The 13849-nt window shown below is 42.7% G+C and overlaps 1 protein-coding gene and 1 long non-coding RNA gene across 5 annotated transcripts in view; one reads left to right on the forward strand and one right to left on the reverse strand.

The window, feature by feature from the left end:
• Nucleotides 1-3026: 3026 nt before the first annotated feature.
• Nucleotides 3027-13849, forward strand: part of TIAM1 (TIAM Rac1 associated GEF 1) — a 246848-nt gene continuing 236025 nt past the window's right edge. For all 4 annotated transcript variants that reach the window (XM_063126710.1, XM_063126705.1, XM_063126704.1 and 1 more), the window contains exon 1: nucleotides 3027-3130. The gene's annotated coding sequence lies outside the window, so the exon portion shown is untranslated. The remainder of the gene's footprint in view (nucleotides 3131-13849) is intronic.
• LOC134399520 (uncharacterized) lies at nucleotides 5284-8692 on the reverse strand. The gene is made up of 2 exons (XR_010025501.1): nucleotides 8603-8692; nucleotides 5284-5391 (listed from the first exon to the last, which is right to left on the reverse strand). It is a non-coding gene; the product is annotated as an uncharacterized LOC134399520 (long non-coding RNA).

Here is a 13849-nt window from a genome sequence, read left to right on the forward strand (position 1 = left end):
TGGTATCCAAGCTTATCACAAATAATGATGGGGTCTGAATATAAGTTAGATTTGATTTATGTGAAAAGATTTTATTACAGTGTTTTTATTCTGTTATTCTATTTGTTGTTCACTGCTCCGAAATCTTTTGGATGGGGAGCAGTATATAAATATTGTAAATACATACATAGATATACATACTGAGAAAAAATTCAAAAGGACATTGCTACATTTGTGGTTTGTTTTTCCTTATTATTTGTTAATGTCCGCTAGATAGAACAGCATATGTTGGAAAAGCCATCTCTTGGAATGATCACCTGGCTGTTATCCTATATATTTATCTAGGAGTAAGTTCCACTGAACTCAGTGGAGCTTGCTTCAGAGTAGGATTGCACTGGCAATGTTAGGTCCTGGAACTTGCATACAGAAATCTATTACTATTTTGTTTCATAGGAATGTTATTCATCTCATGTTCAGAGATTTAGGAATGAAAAATAGTAGAATGCTAAAAGTCTTATATCACAACGCACACATGCCTAGAATGAAATCCACACTTTAGTTTTGCTTTCATATAGTATGCAATGGTTCTTCACATGGACTGGTTTTTCTCCACATCACTGCAAATGAACAAATGAAAAGAAAAAGATCAGCAAAGCAAGGAGAAAATTGTTGAACCATGTGACAATGTGCTGTACACATTTCATCTTGCTGCGATGTGGAGCAATTTAAAATGGCCTCTTTGAGGCAGAAGTAAGGTGCAGAAGGACACAATCCCCTGAAGGCCCCTTCTTCCTAGTAAAAACAGCATTGGCAGGGGATAGTTGGGAATGTAGAAGTAACAAGGGGAAAACCTGCTTAACCCTTTGCCTGCCACTTTTCTCCCACTCAGGAAGGTGCTCTCCTTCCCTGCAAGTTCCAAATAAATGTTTATGTGAGTAAACAGGCACCCCTGGGGAAGGGACCAGTGCAACAAGAAAGTAGCAGGAAGGGAAAGATTAAGTACACTCCCTCCAAACTAACTCTGGGAGGTTCATGAACTCTGGGCAGTTCATTTTTGTGAACCATGCAGAGAGCTTCGGCTATTGGGCGGTATAATAAAGCAATAAATAAATAAATAAACCCCTCTCAACGTTTTTAGAGTTTAAGGGAATGGACCATGAGAGTTTTGTCGCATGCAACATGTAGTTTGGTCCTTACATTCAATTTTTAGGGAGTGCAGAACCATGAAAATAAACAGTGTCTAGGATGAAGGAGTTCCAAGAATATCCAGAGGGATAGCCCTTTTAGTCAACTGCAGCAAAAACAACAGCATGTCTTAAATATTATGGGGTTTTAGTCATGCTTAAGAGTACCCAACGAAATCAATGAAACAAATTAGTCATGACTATGTCCATCATCAGTTTCAATAGGTCTATTCTTAGCATGATTTAATCTGGATCCAATCTTAAAGCTGCAATCCTATTGCACACTTATTTAGGAGCAAGCCCCTTTGGACACAATAAGTTTTACTTCTGAGGTAACTCTCATAGGATTGCACTGTAACACATTTCTTATAACACAAGCTTTCATAGCCATGGTGTTTGGGGATGATAGGAGCTGCAGTACTCCAATACATTTGGAGGGCACCAGGTTGCGAAAGGCTGCAAGGTGCCAGTTTATAAGAATAATTTATTTATTTATTTATTTAATTACATTTATATACCGCCCCACAGTCGAAGCTCTCTGGGCGGTTTTCAACATTTAAAAATAGTAAACATTAAAAGTATACAATTTAAAACACACACACACACACACACATAAAAAAACAGTATAAAAACAACAGTATCCATTTAAAAACAACAATTGTGGGGTCCATTAAAAACAAACTTAACATTGTTAAATGCTGTTAAAAATGCCTGGGAGAAGAGAAAGGTCTTGACCTGGCGCCAGGCGAGCCTCATCGGGGAGATCATTCCACAGTCGGGGGGCCACCACTGAAAAGGCCCTCTCCCTTGTTGCCATCCTCCGAGCTTCCCTTGGAGTAGGCACTCGGAGGAGGATCTTAGATGTTGAGCGCAGTGTACGGGTAGGTTCATGTCGGGAGAGGCGTTCCATCAGGTATTGTGGTCCCAAGCCATGTAGGGCTTTATAGGTTAAGACCAGCACCTTGAATTGGGCTCGGAAACATATAGGCAGCCAATGCAAGCGGGCCAGAATCGGAGACAATTAAGGAGACAATCCCATGCATGTTTAGACAGAAAAAACGTCCTACAACTCCCCGCTGGTTGGTGATTGCGGGGAACTGTAGGACTTTTTTCTGTCTAAATAAAGATAAGATTGAGCTCTAACTAACTCGTTAGTTTTCAAGATGTATCCGAAATCTTTTCTTCTTGAAGAAGAGTCCAGTGCAACTCCGTGGCTTGTTACACTAGCAATTCAACTCCACCCCATCCCCAAGGGCCGCGTTCCCAAACAGTCCACGTGTTACATAGGTTGTGTGTCTGCAGCGCCCACCTCTGCTCAAGAAGGCGGGCCAAATACCTTCCTTTCTCCACCCCTCTCAATAAACGACCAATCACGTAGCAATTCACTTCGGCGCGCGTTAATTTAATCCAGGTCTTCTCCCTAATTGGCCGGTCCGGCGTCGGATTGGCAGGGCAACTGGGCAGCCTCACTGGCCCACGAGCGGCGCTTTTGTCACAGGGAGCCTCGCTGCTTCTTCCCGGGACGCTGAAGCGGGTGGGCTCAGCCCTCTCCTCGGAAGCCCTCGGCAAACGCCTCGGGTGGCCGGACCAGAGCCTCCCCTCTCTCTCCACCGGGCTTCCCGCGTGTGCGGCTGCTATTGTCACGCCGCAGCCTCACTCCAAACGCCCCGCTGTTCGCCGCCGGCCCGGCTCATTGGGCTGCGTCGCTGAGAGTGACGGTCGGCGCGGCCAATAGCGCTCCGTTTCCAAGGAGTCGGTAGGCCCCGCCCCGCGCCGCGCTTGCAGTAACAATATGGCAGCAGCTGCTATTGGCAGAATGGGATCGTTGTGAGAGCGGCGGCGGCTTTGCAGCTGGAAAGGAGCCATCCTGTGTCTGCCCTTCTCAGGCGATCTTCTCTTGTCTCTCCTCCAGCGCCGCTGTGGGCTGCAGTGCCCCGATCGGAGCCCTGGCTGGGCGGAAAGCAAAGGTACGTCCGTGTCTGGGTGGATGAATGAATGAATGGATGGATGCTTCGGAGGGGAGAGGGGTGCAGAGCGAGCCAGAGGGCGAGCGCGAGCGAGCGAGCTCTCCCTTGTCCTTCCTTCCCTTCTTCCCTTCCTCAAGGTCCCCGTCTCTTCTCTCCCCAATGCCCTGGCGCGGGTAGCAGCAAGGCTCCCCTTGCACTTGGCATTGTACGCATTTCTCCAGGACAATGACTGGATGGTGGTCGGAACATGGAATGTTTATGGGGAGGGTGGAAGGGTGCAAAAACAGCGAGAAAAGACCGAGCGACCCCGTGCGTGTGAATATGAGCAAGAGATCGGGAGAGATGCAGCAGGAGAAGCTAATCCCCCCCCCCCCCGATCCCTCGCCAGAGGAGCGATCGCTCTGTTGTTTAGCTTCCAGGGAGGGGGTGTCTCGCTCTCTGCTTCAGTGTAATCTTCTATGCTCAGACCTGATGTTACATCCTCGCCGGCCAGGGATTAGGAAGCAGGATCAGGCTATGGGATAACCTCTGGCTGCGGTGCAGAGGCACGATGTGGCCGGTGTGTACAGCTGCCTTGCGAGAGAAAAAGAATAGGAATATTTGCACAATAGCAAGGAGGGGTGGGGGGGGGGAAGAGAAAGGAAGAAAGGAAAACGTTCTCTGAGAAGTGTATAATGGCACAGATGGATCAGAGGGAGTCCTGCTCTAAGCGCCCCCTCAATAATAATCTTTTCCCAAACGTCTCATTTGCATCGCAGATGCTCAGAGATCAAAACCAATAAACGCGGAATACGTCTTTTAAACATGCGTGATGGATTCATTGACGTGCTTCTGTGTATGTGGTGCTCCCCGCGTTTTGCTCCTGGAGGATTTCATCCTGGATTTTGCCACACCATGCAGACTGCCCAATACAGCTGCCTGTGATGCCTTGTCCCGTTTGAGAAGGGGCAGCAGGGGAGGGGGCTTTTGTTTATAAGCTACATCCATCGCCCCAATTGCTAGGTAGTGTTTAGATCCAGATCCTCTCAGGGGTGTAGGTGGCAAGTTGGTAAGAGATTGATGTTTACGGTGGCAATTTTCAGGAATTTCTTCCTGGGTGATGATGAATCAAGTGAATATGCATGTGATGAGGTTTCATGGCTTAATTAGACAATACAGGGACTCCTGGGGATGTTCTATATAATTCCTCTTGCTCCATGACTCACATCTCATTTTTGGATGCAAATACAGCTGTTCACAAAGATCCTGAATCACAATTGGTTTAGAATGTTTTTGCTTCTTGGGCTGCAATTCTTACCATAGAGTAAACCACATTTAATTCAGTGGGCCTTACTTCAGTGTAAGCATGCATAGGATCATGTGGCGTGTCCTATAAAAACTTGTAAGGTGTTTGTTTTGACAATAATATCGCTGTGTGGATTGCCTCTTTGTCAATTCCCTTACACTGAACATCATTCTTAAAGACAGCTGTAGATGAATGCCATGGAAAGTAATAGGATTTAAAAATTAGCATAACTTGTCTCTTATTTGCATGAAAGAGCACTTCCCACTGCAGATGTTCAAAGCTAATAAGACAAGATTTTACAAATTCCAAATTACTTGATAGATGTTAAACTGTAGCATGATTTTCAGTGCAGAGGTATTAGTAGGTATGCAGTTCAAGAATGTAATGTAGATCTACTATAAGTTACAGAACTACATTTTGTAACTGCTGCATGCTTATTCTGCATTGCACATTCTGCCTGAAGAATGCAGTTTTTGCTCTGTTTTAAGGAACATTTTAGTTGCAGATGGTATAGTGCATGTGCATGGTGGGCTTAAAAAATCATGCTTCAGGGAGGTAAGTGAAATGTGTCTGCAGCAATGTTATTGTAAGTTAAAGTGTACAGGCCCACTCAGTGTATTGAGTTTCAAACGTACGTGCATTTGCACACACAACGTAGTTCAGTCCTGCAAATTCTTACAGTGTATCATCAGCAGACTCCTTCTATATCTATATCCCTATACGTCTGGGCTTTGCAGAGTAGTGGAGACTAACCCTTTAGACCTTAATCCTCTGTACAGATATAGGAATAAAATCCCAGTGTTTCTTTATCTGGTGGTTTGGGCTACCATACAGCTTGCAAATGAATGTATGCAACACACCACACAGATTTCTTTCTCTGCTTCCCTTTGCCTTTTATTGTAGAGAGGCTCCAGGTAAAGGACAGCACAGTTGAATGTTCCTGTTCATCTGAATGCTAGAGGGTGATGTTCTGTACCTAGAAGGGGAAGCATGAAAGAGAGAGTGATTTTTTTTCATTGTAGTGATAGAGTAGCACAATTCACCTCTGACATTGTATCAAATACTTTTGAATGGCAATAGTTCCCATGTTCAACTGTGCGACAGTTGAGTGTTGAGGCATCATGGTCTGATTCACACATAATGTTAAGCCATAGGCCTCATTCAGAAGATACTTTAAACTATGACTTTAACCACGGTGGTAAAGCCAGGCTGTGTTCAGAAGACACCCTAAATCCATGGCTTTAAGCATGGTGAATAAAGCAAAAGGCCTTATTCACCATGGTTAAAGCCATGGTTTAAGGTGTCTTCTGAATGGGCCCATTGTTTATATAACCCATGGTTTGTTGTTCTACCAGGCTTTGACCAGGCTCGCATATAACAACAACACATGGTTTGTTGAGTCATGGGTTGTTGCTATACGCAAAACCCAGAGCTATGGGTTAACCCGAATCTATATGGGTTGTTAACCACAACCTGCGAAGAGAACACATAGTTTGTTGGTTGTGAACTGTGGGTTGTTTAAACCATGGGTAGTCCTTACTTGTGAACCCAGAATCAACCCAGGTTATTTTACCAGTCTACATAGGCAGTAGGCAAGAGTGGTCAAAAACCCAGCCAATATACATGCTCATACTGCAGTGCCACAAAAGCAGTTGGGATACATAGAGGGAACGGGTGAAAAAGAGGGAAACAAGCAACTCAAGGACTGAGAAAAGGAACCATGGTTTGTTCAATTGTCTGGCAGGCAAACCCTTGGTGATGTTACGTGTGAGCCAGGCTGCACTCTAGGTTGTCATTACATGTGAACCAGCCCTTTGTTTGGCAGATGATTAAAGAAAGAACTCCATCACTGGATTGTTGCTGCTCTGGAAGCCTTTTTGGCTGAGGAGTAGGATAAAAAATACTTTAAATAAACAACAAAACAGATGAGATGGAGTGAAACAGTGGAAGGATATAGTCAAGATGACCAACAAAAAATACATGAACATCCAAAAACCTTGATTGCTCAGGGTACTAAGCCTCACAATCTGAGGGAATTTTACATATTATCACCAAGGAGAAGCCTGCTCCAGAGGGAGATTTGTGCATGAACCTTTCCCAAGTAGGGATATCTATAAGGGCCAGTTTTGCCCAAGCTGGGATTCTCACAGTGAATATGATAACAAGCTTCATTTACCCTTAATGAATCACATCTCTTCATGCTGAAAATGCTTCTGCCAGTTTCAAAAACACAGGAAGAAGCGATCTAATTAGCAGCTAGCAAATAGTATGCACAGGCCAACTTTAAAGCAGCAACTGAACCCCCTGGCAAAAAGTGCTTGTCTTCTGTAGGATAACTTATGTACATAAAAACTAAATACCTGTTTGTCAGCTAGGTCAGATGTCCTAATGGCCATGTGTCACTGTTTTTCACTGCATGATCAGTGTAACACAGAAACTCCAGCATCTTGCAAATTGTGTGAATTTATCCCTTCGGTAATCCCCAGATAAGTTAACAGCTGCAGTTTTGTTGTTCTGTGATCGCCATACATGTCTTTAATGTATTAATAGCAAGAAACCCAAATCACTGGGAGAAAGAGCAAGTCTATGCTTTTTAAAAAGTTAGAATAAGCTGGGATCCAGAATTTTATGCCCCCACTTTATTATTAGACACATAGGGGTTCCACTCCACCACCACCCAGGCTTTAGAAAGCCTCTTCCTAGAGCGCTAGGCCAAAAGCAATTTGAGTGAGAGTTTCAGGCTTGAAGCCTAATCCTACATATATCCAAAGCACTTCACATTGTTTTCAGAAGAAGGAAAGAATGTGCTTGTGCCAATAAGTTTGTAATTCCTATACTATTTAAATAACCATAGATACCCCCTCACCACGATGGATTGGTGTCTTTTGTTGTTGTTTGAGGTGGGGGGAGTTAGAAGCTGAATTTTCATTTTATAAATTAAGGTCAATTCACCCATGGGCCTGGTTCGCACATAATACTAGCCAATGCTTTTGGTTGAATTCTGGGTTATCATATTGGGCCAGTTCGCACAACCAAACAAGCCACCCAACAACAGGACATTGGTTATTGGTGGGTTGTTTCCCCCTAAACAAGCCATGCTGCCTGGGTTCAGACAATACAACCCACACCCAGGCAGGTAATTAGGCTAATGAAACACAGTACAGGCTGCTGATTTAAGCAAGCCACAGTGGCTTGTTTTAATCATGCAAAACCGGTTAATGTGTGAACATGGCCGCACTAACAAACCATGGCTAGTTAACCATTAAGAATCCAGAGAGTGGATCAATGGCTTGTTGTAGGGTTGTGAACTCTGGTGTTGTTTAATCCATGTGTAGTCATTACATGTGAATCCAGAACTGTGGTTTTTATTGCCAGGCTACAGAGACAGCAGGGGGATATGTTCTACATGCCAGTACTACAGCACCGCAAAGGCGTTTCAAATACAGAGAAGGAATAAGAGAAGGAGGAGGGAAACAAACAGTCAGCAAAACAAGACGCTCTGCCTGCAGGCATGTCATCTAAAAAAACAAAACATAAAAAGAAAGCAGGCCAGGGAAGGAAGAGGAAAAAAGAAAAAAAGTGTCTTTCAGCAGGGCTGGTGGAACGGTCCTGCTTTCCCTCTCATGTCCTCTTGCGGCTCCATCACACCTATTTTTTCCCTCTGGTTTCTCTCCACTTTTTTTTTTTTTTACCTCCGTTTCATAAGCACTGCAAGGGCTCTCTTACACACATGGCCCCCTTTCACGTGGGTTTTTGCTTGTTTGTTCGTCTACTCCACCCCACCCCTTCTCCTTCATCCAGATCATTGGTTGTAGTACTCTGATGGGCGTGGGCTCTTTCCCGCCACCCTCGCTCTGGCTTTGTTATCTAGTGATTACTGATTTAAGGTTTCATCTGGGCTCCGTTTCTGTGGGTGATGAGGGGTGTGTGTGTTGGAGCACTAAAATGTCAATTCAACTGACTTAACGAGTCCCTACAACGATGTGATGGAGGAGGAGAACCACCCTGCCCTCCCTTTTCGTCAACAAGACTTCCTTAGCACATGCCCCCAACAAAAGAAAAAGCGAGGGGAAAAAATAATCCAGTCTTTCCCCGCTCCAAAATAAAACGCAACAAGTGGAGGAGAGACAAGATGAGTGCAGGACAGAGACAATGACATGTGAGTACTGTGCTGCAAAACCACATACCAGGAATGGCGAGGGTGTGATAAATTGCTGGTGTGATGGAGCTCCTGCTCTTGTTATACAAGCGAAGAATCTGTCTCTTTGTCATGGCTGTATTCCTATGAGCAAAGGTAAATAACATTTAGAGCTTCTGCAGGGGTTATTGAGGAAGGAGTTCCTTAATGCTTCCTCCTCAAGGGAGGGTTTTCCTCTTTTGCAGTCTAACCCAAGTGGTATTGGGGAGGAGCAATGTGGGGTATGAGCTGCCTCATCCCAGGCTCTGCCACCTTGTGCCAGCCAGAGTGAAGGAGGGTGATTTCGAGATTTTAAATCCAGCATTGGGTTTGTTTGTTTTTTAATTTTAAAGATTTTTAGAAAGCGTCACAGGTGCTCTCGCAAAAAGGCTACCATGGTGGGGAGGAAGAGGAGTGTATTAGGTGCCATGTGCTAGCTCTAGGTTGGCGTATCTGGCTTTAGATCCAGCAGGTCCAAAGCTGTCTCCAATGGGCCTCTGTGTTGCCCTGTTTTGAGGCCTTACTCTTGCTACCACCCCTGCAAACATCCCTGGCATAGACCCCATACTGATAGAGCTCATTTGAGCTAGTGGAGGCTGGCAGAGGGGTACCTCTGCCCAGGGCCGGTGCCAGACTATTTTGCGCCCTAGGCAAGGCGAGCTACTTGTGCCGCCCCCCCAATTTTTTTGCCAACTTTGATTTTTAAGAACAGATGTTTTGTAGAAATAATAAAAAGCACAAAACTTGAACTTATGTTTTTCTTCTTCAAACAGCTAATTTGTGTAAAACTGTGACCCTTAAAGGTCAGTACTGCACCCCTCTGAGGTTTGCGCCCTAGGCAGCTGCCTACTTAGCCTAATGGTAGTGCTGGCCCTGCCTCTGCCTAATTCTAACCTCCTCCAAGACACTTGCGTCTGGGGGATAAGGTTGCTCTGTTAGAGAAAAAACCCTATTTCTTTCTATAGAGCTATTTACAACAAGGTTTATTTTGATTTAAATCCTTTTCATGCATATCAGCTCCTTTCTGAATTTGGACAGAGAAAACAGTGCTGTTCTGCTAATGTTCCAGAGATCTATGAGAATGCGGTCTTATTTCAACTCCCTCACTCTCTTTGTCTTAGAAGAACAGGAGTTAAAAGTTCATTAAGGGTTAAAGAGTTTGTACAGTGGGAGCCTAACCTTAGTAGTGGGGGAGAGAATACAAGGAATTTCTTTTGCACACAGATACTTCATGTGCGGGCTTGAAACAGTTTTCTCTCTCTAATCTGGCTAAGGCTGTAGAAACTCAAAAGACAGCAGAAGAGGAGGAAGCTTAGGACGCGAACTATAGGGTAGATTCTGCCAATAATTATACATTGTGACCCTATAGATGCGTACTTAGAAGAAAGCCCCTAAGTACAGTGACACTTACTCCCAGGTAAATGTGCATAGGATTGTAGCCTTAGTTTGTATTACAATATATGATGCTTGTTACAGACTTTTGAACACTTTTAAAAGAGCTCTTTTAATACCGTTTCTTGGTTTTCCTCATTTGTCACCTAAAGAGTACTTGCATCTTATCTACTTGTAAAATAGTACTAAAGCCTTGTCCAACCTGGCCCCCACCAGGTTTTTTGGACTACAACTCTCATCAACCCCAGCCACCATGGTCTGGAGGGGACAAGGCTATAGTGCAAGCTCTTGGTGTCAGTTCCCAGTGCAATAAGGTATGGCTAGCAGTGCATTTTGTTTGATAATAAACATGCCACTTTGAAATGTCTTCTGTGCTTTTCAGGTCATGATTAAATGGCCCCCTGCAAACTGTTTTTGTAGCAAACCATTTGTTTAGCCTGATCCTATCTGTGTTTAGTTGAGGGTAAGTTCCACTCATTTCAGTGGGGCTTAATTACAAGTAAATGTTCACAGGGTTATTGTTCTAGGGAGATCATGAACTTGCAGGAAAAACAATATTTTGCCCTAAATAGAATCAAAATGATGGAGATCAACCTTATCTAAATATGTTGTCTGTTCCAAGTCAAGATTATCTGTCAGTCTAATGTTGATCTATCAATGTGATTTGGAATCCATGGAGGTAACTGGTGTAACCATGATTGGGAAAATCATCTGTCTGCCTGATTCCATTTCATGAACATTTTATTTATTTATTTATTACACACACACACACACACACACACACACACACACACACACACATATATATATATATATATATATATATATATACCGCCCCACAGCCGAAGCTCTCTGGGCAGTTTACAACAGTTAAAAATAGTAAACATTAAAAAGTATACAACGTTTAAAAAACTGTCAGAAACATAAAAACAGTATCCATTTAAAAAAAAACCTTCTTTCCAAGGTAGAACCATTTTAGTGAGGTACTAATTAAATAAATTCAGAAGTAGGGGTATGAATTGCCCCATAAAGAATGCATTTTCTCCACTTTAATTTGGGTTTAGACATATCTTGAATCTCTGCATTATGTACCTCTGAAGCATAATGGGAGATCAGGGATGAACCTTTGCTCCCCTCTGTCTGGACTGGGGCAGGGCAGCGGTCTACAAAGGTACTTTCCATAATAAAATATGTGCTTGCCATTGAAAGAGCATTTTTGAACTCTTGCTATAACATGGTTTTCAGATAGAGAGATAATTGTTACAAACAGTTTTAAAAGGCGTGTGTGCTAGTTATGCATGCCAAAAGCATAAATTCCTTGGCTTAGAGAAAGAAAAACCAGCGGGGAGTAACTGTTTTACCCACGTTGATAACATTACTAGAGTTCTTATATAGTATGAAAAGTAAGTCACGACAAATATTCTACTTCCAAACTCATATATTTTGAATGTTTGTAATTTCTGGCCTTTGCCTTCCTGAGAATCTTCCCTTGTCCCCAACCTCTTGTTCTCTCTCCCCTGATGAAATTTGAAATCCCTCCCCACTAGTCTAAGGCTCTTTGAAATTGAAGTATATATTCAAAAATAATCTGAGTTGTGTGGCTTTGGGTTAAGTCTAGGTCAGCTGTCCCCAGATGTAGTCCAACACATCTGGAAGGCGAAGGTTGACCTAGTAATACATTATTGCTAGTTATTCAGCAATGAAAAGAATGCGCTGGTGCCTTAGTTAAAAGATACTGCCACAGATAAAGGCCTTCAGGGATGCTACTCAGCTGTGTGGAATTGCATGACTCAAGAGGATACAGATGAGCATACATAACCCAGTAGAGCTACTAAACTTTAGCTGCAGGATTCAAAGTTATGGTTTCCATAGCAACTGTTACTGAAGCCTCTTTGGATGTATGCAACATTTTCCCTTTTTAAAGGCTTAGCTTTTCATGCTTTATCACGTCAACTCCTCCTCCCTGCCCACGTCTTGCTTTCATTCCTCCTACTCTCTTCTCAGCTCCTCTCTCCTCTCTCATTCTCCAGCTTTCGTAGTCTCCTCCTCAGCCTACTAAGAGCTTTATGCCACCTTTTGTATTGCCTCCTACTCTTGGAACAGCTGAAAGGTGCAGGGACTAGAAAATCACTACTTATATACCAAGTGTCTGTTCTCCTCTAAGGTCTTTATTATAATTATTGTGTGTGTTTTCAGTAATGCCCATAAACGATGTGCGGTGGCACCCTACAATATAGATATGACCTTAGTAACTGTCAAATAAAGGATTGTCCTTCTTCCTCATGAAATACACCCAAATTGCTGATAGTTTGGAAGATAATCTTTTTCTCTTTTCTGAAGTATTTTAATGCCCCATGTTAGGTATAGGCAGCTTGGTACCCACCAGATGCGTTGGACTACAATTCCCATACTTGCTGACAACTGGTCATGCTGTCTGGGGTTTATGAGAGTTAAAGTTTACAACACATAGAGGGCACCAGTTTGCTTATGTTTGCAGTAAAAGAAGTATTCAACTTTTTTTGCTGAAGGCCACATTATTTTTTTTTTAATCTTCACGAATTTGAACTGGTATTGACAATCATAATGGCTAGAAATCTAGCTTTTGTTTTTACTTGAAAAGTTGAGATTGTAGCAAGAACGTGTTCCCACAAATAGCCCTTCAGGGAACTGCAAAGGCACACATTATAAAGTATTAACTTAAGAATCTTGCACCTACTTACCTGGGAATGAGTTCCATTGTACATAATGAGCTTACTTCTGAGTAGTCATGTATAGGAATGCACTGTAAACTGTGTTTTGTGGCCATTAATAGTTTTGAGATGTCAACAGCAACTTAAAACCAATTTAAATGTTTTCTCAAGGAGTAAAGTGCCATGAGAGGACTCTGCTATGTGCTTCCTGATAGTTTGAATTGGACTTGCAGCCCAGTCCTAAATATAGTTACTTAGAAGTAAGTCTTGGTGAGTTCTATGGGACTGATTTCCTAGTCTGGTTTAGCATCATGGACTTTGAGACCAAACCTTTTACACATTTATAGTGGATTCCTATAGATGTTGTCTATATAGAAGTGTGTATGACTGCAGTCTTACTTGGTAGTAAATCCCATCCATTTAAATTGAACATCTAGATGCATGTGTTTAGGATCACTGTCTTGTTGGGGATTATTTATACATTCCTGAGATAATGACTACTATTTATGTGAATTTTGGGATTTTCAGCTATATCCCTTTTCTCATTTCCAGGCAGTTACGAAATCAGAAAAAGGGAAATAGCTGCATTCCTATATGCTAGGGTTGGGTAAGGTGTGATTCTCCAGATATTTTTTGGACTGCAGCTCCTATCAGCCCCAGCCATCAAGGAAAATGGTGAGGAATGATGGGAACTGTAGTCTGACAACATCTGGAGCACCACATGTTCCCTATCTTTGCTAAATACTCTTTCCTGAGAGTAAGTCCTATTGAACTCAAAGGGGCTTATTTCTCAGTACCCATGTAAAGGATTGCACAATTAAATCTTTTTGTTGTTTACAATATCACACTGATGTAGGGCTGAAAATGTTATGGAAAAATATCCATCTTTAGAAACTAATTGTTTCTGAAAATGAATTAGTAACGTAATGAATTAATACAATGCAAATTAAATTGGGCAGCTGGGATGAACGCAATCAAGCCAAATCTATAGCCAAGGCTATATAATTGCCTTTGTTTGAGGTGACTATATCCCTAGGAACTACACACACTTATGTGTGCACATAATTAGGCATGCTGAAATTAATAACAGATCTTAATGCCTTCATTTCCCCCCATTAAAATCTAAATTATATAAGGCGAGGATGTGCTATTGTGTTGTCATATCTTCAGAATGT

Source organism: Elgaria multicarinata, chromosome 5 (genome assembly GCF_023053635.1).
Source record: "Elgaria multicarinata webbii isolate HBS135686 ecotype San Diego chromosome 5, rElgMul1.1.pri, whole genome shotgun sequence".
Classification (NCBI taxonomy): Eukaryota; Metazoa; Chordata; class Lepidosauria; order Squamata; family Anguidae; genus Elgaria; species Elgaria multicarinata.